The 8518-nt window shown below is 45.8% G+C and overlaps 1 pseudogene; it reads right to left on the bottom strand.

The window, feature by feature from the left end:
• Positions 1-648: 648 nt before the first annotated feature.
• On the bottom strand, positions 649-1634 carry LOC136388107 (protein FAM118B-like; annotated as a pseudogene).
• Between the last annotated feature and the right edge of the window lie 6884 nt (positions 1635-8518).

Here is an 8518-nt window from a genome sequence, read left to right as displayed (position 1 = left end):
GGAGAGGCTCTACAGAGCCATTATCAGTGCCTAGGGCCGATGTGCTGGAACCAATCAATCCATGGCTGTGGGAGAAGAAGAGAAAGAGAGAGAGAAGGGGGAGAAGGAGGATACGAGAAGCAGATGGTCACCTCTCCTGTGTGCCCTGATAGTTCTTCTCTTTTTCTTTAATGAACAGCTTTTTAATATAGCCCATGTATGTAAAATACTGTACAGTGTAAAATATCTAGAAAGCTAGACCTTCAAGTCTTGTTTTCAAAAAGCCATTAATCTTAAGCGAAAATTCAAGTATGGAGTACAAAACCACAGCAAGGGCCGTGTTGAGTCTAGGTTGTCTGTAGCCTGTGTCCTCCATGCAGAGCAGCAGCTTACTCAGTGGACATCATACTGATATGATGCATGGACATGGGCATGTCCAGCCCAGGGTGGGCAGGGAGCTGCATCTGGGTCCCGTTGTCAGGTCACACAAGACCAAGAGCTGGCCAGCATAAAAGATTAAGTTGGAATGTGTCCCCTACACAGCCCCCAAATTCTGGGTTTTCGTTCTTCCCAGGAGTCATGCTGGGTTCTTGTAAACACTGTTCACCATAAGGCCTTACAGTCAGTCTAATGGTAGGGACTTCTGTAGCCCCCGCATGTGCTGCCGTCTCATTTCCTAGGTACTACTGATGAGATACGAGACTGACCCTCTCTTGCCATCCGTGGTCTACCCCTTGTGGACAGCTCACTGGTCAGTCACTTGAAACATCCTGGAAGATCAGCACGTTCATTTCCATAAGAGAGGATCATAACCCGTCTGCCCAGTGTTTTTTCTTGAAGCTTCCTGAACCCATCTGCATCTCCTCTCCAATCTAGCATGACGTGTTCTAAGTCAGATTTATGCTTGATGGCTCAAGTAAAAGGGGTTGGAAAGTGGTGTCCTGCACAGTCTGGCCACAGCCTGGGGGGAGAGAAATGACTGGCTTTCCTAGAGTTTCTGCACCTCTCCTGTAACGTCAGTGTCCCTGGGCAGGGTCTGACGTCCAGCGGGGCTGGTGTCAATGCCATGATGTGCAACACGGTCAGCTTCTGCCTTTTGTAAGTTGTTCCAGGACCTTCTTTCATCATAAGATCAAGGGGAATCAAGTTAATTTCCCTGATCAGCTGCATACAGTTCCAGATTATCAATATGTGTAGTCAATACTAGGGCTCCATTTTCTGTCAGGCGTAGAACTAACAGAAGTAGCTGTTTTCCAGAGCCTTCCATCTTTGACTCCAAGTCCTCGAGCACTTCATAGAGACAGTTCTTGAAAAAAAAACGTGGATCAAACATTACTAGTACAAGAGGAGAGTTTCTGAATGAGGTCACAGGCAGACATAGACAAGATTCTCAATTTTGTGGAGATGTTTTTGATATTCTTTGCTCTCCTCATCTTTAGCAAGATCAAAATCAATGGTGGCCTCCAGTGAGGCATGAGTTGACCCCTTCTTCCAGGGTACAGGGCAGGAGCCCGGGGTGCAGCCACAGATCCGACACCTGTTCGGTCACCAGCACATACATGTTCCTGAGGCTTCTTTTTAAGCTTGGAAGCAGCGCCCCAGGGTTTCTGGTGGCAGTGTGTGTGCGCGCCATCACTGAAGAATCCAAAAATCATGTCTATTTCTTAGGCTGGCTCCCTGTAGAAGCGTCTGTGGCAGCATCTGACACTGAGTCCCATGCTCTTCTCCTCTGAATACTGTGTTTTCCAGGTTTTGTGCCCACCTCTCTAGCAGAAACTCTCCTTCCTCTGCTCATTCTGCATCCGTGACAAACACCACACTCGAACTCTGTTCTTAATTACTTTAGAATTCACTCTTTTACTATAATAAACCCTTGCTTTCTTTGTAATAATCACATTTAAAAATACAAACTAAATAATAGTCTTCACCCCATTCCGTGGCCAAAGAAGGGATAACATTAACATATACTTTTAATGTTTCTAGAATTATAAAAGTAATGCACTGTATAAGAAATTTAACCACCATCTAAAGGAGACTTGATTGGCAAGCCTCACCTCCAGAAGTGATCATTGTGCATGGTTTGGTGGGTCTCTGTCAGGCTCTGTTTCTCGTTTTTGTCTTTTTCTGTCTGTGTCCATCACATGCTTTTACACATAGGCCTGTCTGCCTGTTGAAATTGCATGTATGTCATCTAACAGGTGGGATCCCAGATGTAGAGGGTTGGTCCCAGGGTCTCATCTAAAAGAATCCCGGGATCCTTAGCAGTGGCACAGAGAGACCCCTGCACCTACTTAAGCAGCTGCGTAGCTTCCCTCCTCCGTGTGGTCCAGGATGATAAAAGTCGAATCTCTCTGCAGGAACATTTCCACCAGTGTTCCAATGGGGAGACTTTGAAAATGCACCTCTGAAAAATTATGCATGTGTTCCTTAGGGTCACTTCCTAAGACAAGTGCTGCCTGTGGAAGCTTGACGGGTCCTGCACACTTTCCTCCCAGAGGGGGGCCTTGCCCCTCCTCCCCAGGGCATCTACTGGGGCCTCTGCTTTCTTACTTCATATCTGGGCTGGTTGCCTCCCAACTGGAAGCCTGTCTGATTGTGAGAGTGTGGTCTCCAGCGTTTATGTGCGTACATCCCTGTCAGAGGGGCCGGGCACCTCTGACATGTACTGGTTGGTGTATGCACTGCCTCTTGTTGAAGTGCCTGTGTTTTCTCTTTGTACTTTTTAAAACACTAACACAGAGAACATTTTGCACTGCAGAGACATTAAATCTTTCCCCGACCTTGTGTTGTAAAGAATGCTTTCCAATTGTGGTTTGTCTTTCCAGCTTTCTGCGTTTTTCTTGTTTTTGTTTGGGGCACAAGAACCAGCCCATTCCCTGATTGGCTGGCTCTTGGCTCTGGGCTCACACTCAGCTGGGTAGTCTCAGCCCTGGGATTGTGCACATATGAATTTCTTTTGGGGAGATAAAATATCCTGCAAATAGATTGTGGTGATGTTTGTGCACATAAGGTAAATAATGCTCATAACTTGCACAGTTTATAACACTTTATACTATGTAATTTACAACTTGAAATAAAATACGCGACTTAAAACAAAAATATAAATACCAAAACAAAAGCTCAAAAAAGGTGGCTAAGGGAGTCCTGGTGGAAGAGCTAGTGGAACCAGAGGCTCTATAGCTGACATTGAGGAATTTTGTATAAACCAGCTGTTTCTTCAGGGATGGTGGGTAATGTGCCAGCTCCCGGCCTCCAGCAAAATCCAATGCAGGTGTGTAAGTGATGGCTCTCCCTGCAGGGGCCTGGGTCACTTGCCAGCTCTTGTGTACAGAAACAAGGGATGGTCTTCCCGGTGGGGATGCTGTGTGATGTGCTGACGCCCGCTCTCTTGCGGAAGCTGTCACGGGTGCAGAAGATGGTTCTTACAGAGGGGCTGCTGGGCCCTGTGCCATCACCTGGTCTCCTGCAGTATCCAGTGCAGTTGCAGGTGATGGTTCAGCTGGCAAGGGTGATGGTTCCTGTGAGGTATCAGGTTACCGTGGGGGAACTAATGCAGGTGCAATCCATGCTTTTCTCAGCAGGGGTGGTGGGTCCAAGGCCAGCTCCTGGTGCCTTGCCCTTGAGAGTTACTGCACTTGCTGCCTCTCATTCCAGATCTGCTGATGGGATGGACGCTGGGGTTGCTGGCAGCACTGGGGTGGCTACTGGACGTGGACATTGCTCAGGTTCTGGAATGGCCTTTGCTTCTACACTGTTGTCTGCAATTGTACCTGGTTCCTTGGGATGTCTAACAGTTGTTGAAGTGGAAGCTGGCTCTGCTTCCGGGCTGGGCCTGGGGCTGCAAGAGGAGAAAAGGTCATCCATGTGCCTGCATCTCCATGTGCCCCCCCCCCCCCGAGACAGAATACAGGCATAGCCTTCCAGAGAGCCATAACCCAGGACCCAGCACAGGATATCTTCCCTGCCCAGACGGGCAGCCTGAGGACAGACTTTGTTCCCAGTCCAGTGCCAGCCTCCGGGGGTCCTCCCTGTGCACCTGGCCCCCGCCCCTCCTTGTATGCTCTCATGCACCCCCCACCCGCCTTCTCATGGTTGGCCTTTGCTATTGCAGGCTCCAGGTTCTCAAGCCAAATCCTGGGGAGTTGACACAGTGTTCCAGATCAAGGCTACACATGACAAAGCACACATAGACCATGGACGGGACCCTGGAAAGTGACCTGGGCAGTGTCTGGGCAGCGTCTGGGCAGGGCCTTCCCCAGACATCCCTGAGCCATTTCTGGAAACCTCTCAGGAAACCCAAGCTAACTGAGTCTGTACAGGCCCTCGTTAGTAGTTTGGCATACTTACCTCTCACTTGGGGAGATGGAGTGCTGCCTCAATCAGCCACCTCCTCGCTGATCTTTTGGGTTGAGCTCTGCAATGACAGTGACTGGCAGCCTATCTGGGGGCACCAGAGCCCTGCCAGTTCTTTGTTGTTCTTCTCCGGACCGTTTAACCTTCTGCACTTCGATGAGGCCCAGCACTGTGTCTGTGCAGTCTTCACCCTGGGGACTGTCCCCCTCCAGGGAGAGGGATACACCTCAGGCAGAGGGCCCGCCCACAGCCCACAGTCGTTCCCCCAGGCAGCCTTGACTTGTGCTGTGAACAGGACTGACCCTCCAGGCTTCAGTCCCCTCCTCAGCCTGCTCTTGCTTATGGCAGGCCCTCCCCTTCACACACACATGGGCTGGGGACATAAGGATGCCCAGGTGGGGTCAGAATGACGACCTGGCATGAATTGAACCACCCTGGACCTCCCTTCATTACCTTTGGGTTCCTGTAAGAAAAAGGCAAGAGGCTTTGGGTGAGACCCCAGTATCTACTATGTCTAAAGAGGCTGTCTTTGCCGGCTTTGCTGAGGCCACCACCCTGCATATTGGGGACCCAACAAGTAAACATCCTGTCTGTGCAAATGTCTGGAGTCAAGTGAGCTGGGTAAGGGCTTCTCTAGAATGTGGCTGCCTAGTTACCAGGGTTCCAAGTTCTGTTGAATTTCATCATAAAGAAGTAAGGTCACTTCCCGGGGTCCCCAGACAAGATCTCCTCAAGGGTCCCTCTGGACCCCTCTGGAGCATCTGCTGATGCTCATCCTGCACCCAAACCACACACAGTTACTAACTGTCCATACAGCCTGACAAAGTAAGGGGCTCAGTTTACTTCTTTCTCTTTCTTTGATGTCCTATGACCTCTGCCATTAGGGAACCTCTGGGGCTTGTAAGTGACTCTCATCTCAGAATGGCAATGTTGAGAGTGGCACCTTGGTCCCAACCCCAATGCCAACCCTCATGCTTCAGGGTGAGAAGCTCACCATGCAAAAGCCATGAGTGAAATAATGTAATATAAAATTATTCTGCCTCTGGCTTTTTTTTTTTTTTTTTTTTTGGACAGAGATAGAGAACCAGAAAGGGGTACAGATAGGGACAGACAGACAAGAAGGGAGAGAGATGAGAAGCATCAATTCTTTGTTGTGGCACCTTGGTTGTTCAATCATTGTTTTCTCATATGTGCCTTGACCAAAAGGTTACAGCAGAATGAGTGACCCCTTGCTCAAGCCAGCAACCTTGGGGTCATGTCTTTGATCCCACACTCAAGCCAGCAACCCCAGGCTCAAGCTGGTTGAGCAATTGCTCAAACTGGCAACCTCGGGGTCTCGAACCTGGTCCCTCAGTGTCCCAGTCCAATGCTCTATCTACTGCGCCACCACCTGGTCAGGCTGTCTCTGGCTTTTTTTAACTTAAATTATGTTTGTACTCTTATAGCAGTAATATTGGACTTAACTTTCATTGCTATGTAGAATTACATTTTATGAATACACTGTACTTCAGTTTGTTTATCCATTTTACTATTGGACTTTCCTTTTCCAGTTGGTTTTTTTTTTATAAATAATACTGCTATAAACTTTGTTAACACTTTTGTAAAGCATATATACATATTTTTTATTGGAAATATATCGAGTAGTGGAGTTACAGGGTGATTGGGTAACTAGTTAAGTCATTTCTAGATGTTTTTAAACTTTATTTCTTTTTTTGTGACAGAGAAACAAGGGACAGGTAGGGGTAGACAGACAGGGAGGAAGAGAGATGAGAAGCATCAATTCTTCATTACAGTTCCTTAATTGTTCATTGATTGCTTTCTCATATGTGCCTTGACAGGGGGGCTACAGCAGTGCGACTGACCTCTTGCTCAAGCCAGCAACCTTAGGCTCAAGCCAGCTAACCCCCGCTCAAGCTGTGAGCCTGTGCTCAAGCTAGACAATCCCACACTCAAGCCGGCAACCTCAGGGTTTCAAACCTGGGTCCACTGCATCCCAATCCAATGCTCTATCCAATGTACCACTGCCTGGTCAAGCTAAACTTTATTTCTTGATACATCAATGTAAAAATTAAATGCTTCCCACTGTGGTTAGATTCTCGAGAAGAATGAACTACCCTAGGTAATCCGAGGAGCCCAAAGTATTCAATAGTAAGCACTAGGGTTCTTATTTAAGAGGAAGGCTACAGGTTGGGGATGGGGGGGAGCATGTGATAACAAAAGCAGAGGCCAGTGTGGTGCTACCACTGGCTTTGAAGATGGAATTGGGTCCCAAGGAACAGAATGGTAAGCAGCTTCTACAAGCTGAAAAATATAAGACAGAGCTTCACTCCTGAGTCTCCAGAAGCAGGGCAGCCTTGTTGGTTTCTTGATTGCAACCCAGGCAAACCCATTTTGGACTTCAGATCCACAAACTGCATGATAATAAATGTATACCATTTAAACCACTAAATTCATGGTGGTTTGTTGCAGCAGTAATATTAAACCAATGTTTAACCCTCTTTCTACTTCATAATATTTTTTAAGTTTCTAAAATATTGATTTATTCTATGAATTCAAACAGAAGTCCCATGGAATCCTAGTGACCACTCTAACTGAGACCCATTTTAATGTCCTATAACTCGAGTAGATTTAGAACCTATTAGTGCAAAACTTATTTGAATATAACTTAAAATCTCTCTATGTAGGTAAAACATGCAATTTCATCTTCATATTGAAGAGCACAAGATACTGGGAGAAATTAAACACTTTGATCAAGTTCACAATAGAGCCAGGTCAGACCGCAACTTATTGTGTCCATTTTCTAGTGAGCACCTTGTGTATCCCCTCATTGTCTTCAGCATATTAAGTCAAAATCCTGTATATTTGAACTTCTAATGTATACCGAAACATACAACTTACATTAACATCTCAGATTTTTACACTCATGCGGATACACTAAGTAATTCAATATTTTAGGTAACTTTTAGGACATTTTTTTTTTACCATTAAATTATCCAAGATGATAGGCAAGGACAAAATAAAAAAATTTTGTCCCTTTGTGCAAAGCTAGTTTTCTGCAGGTATCTTTAAATAATCGGCACTTAGTAGCATGTTGCATAATGGGGGATTTAGGTTTCTTTTTATTTCAGAAAATGAGGGGAGATGGATTCTTTTCAACTAATTTTCACAACAGTTGTATCATCATGGGGATTAGCATTAACATGTTTTACTCCCTCTGTAATATATGTCCTGATTGGAAATAAACACTTTCAGTTAGGAATCCTTTTCATTATAAAACTCCATGTTATAATTTAATATTTATGTCTGTGATTATTAAACATCTCTCGGCTTTGGAAACAAAGCTTTGTGACGTCGAAGCTGGAAACTCAGCAGTGTATCACCTGTGCTTGTGTACACTGTGAGCCTTCGAAGAGGTTCTCAATAAGTAGCTGTATATGAATTTAGGTGGTAGGGAAACGTTAATGCCATCAGAACATGTTTCTTTCTGGTTTTTATTTTTTTTGTATTTTTTCTGAAGCGAGAAGTGGGGAGGTAGAGAGATAGACTCCTGCATATGCCTGACCGGGATCCACCTGGCAAACCTACTAGGGGGCAACGCTCTGCCCATCTGGGGTGTTGCTCCATTGCAACTGGAGCCATTCTAGCACCTGAGGCGGAGGCCATGGAGCCCTGGCCAACTTTGCTCCAATGGAGCCTCGGCTGCAGGAGGGGAAGAGAGAGATAGAGAGAAAGAAGAGGGGGGAGGGTGGAGAAGCAGATGAGCACTTCTCCTGTGTGCCCTAGCTGGGAATCCAACCTGGGACATCCACACTCCAGGCCAACACTCTACCACTGAGCCAACTAGCCAGGGCCAGAACACATTTTGTTTTGTCTTGTTTTGTTTTTAAAACCAAAATTGTGTTCTTGAAACAGTGTTCTCTTGTAACAAGAATCATAAAAATGTAAAAGAACTTCAATTGTTAAGAAAATTTGAATAGTCTGTGTAGAGACTCTTGTTCAGCAAGTTATTTATTTTTTTTACTGTGTTGTTAAACTCAAAAGTTAAAGGTAGATCATGTACCTTATGTATTCAATACATCTAACTGAAATACCTTTAGGGCATAACCATCTCTTTTTAAAACTTTTTTTCAGGTAAAGCTAAATGACCACAGTGTATTTTCCCTGACTTAACAATTGAAGAAATCAG

Source organism: Saccopteryx leptura, chromosome 1, assembly GCF_036850995.1.
Source record: "Saccopteryx leptura isolate mSacLep1 chromosome 1, mSacLep1_pri_phased_curated, whole genome shotgun sequence".
In the NCBI taxonomy this organism is placed as follows: Eukaryota; Metazoa; Chordata; class Mammalia; order Chiroptera; family Emballonuridae; genus Saccopteryx; species Saccopteryx leptura.
The sequence above is the reverse complement of the archived record's forward strand: the minus strand, read 5'-3'. Positions and strand labels throughout refer to the sequence as shown.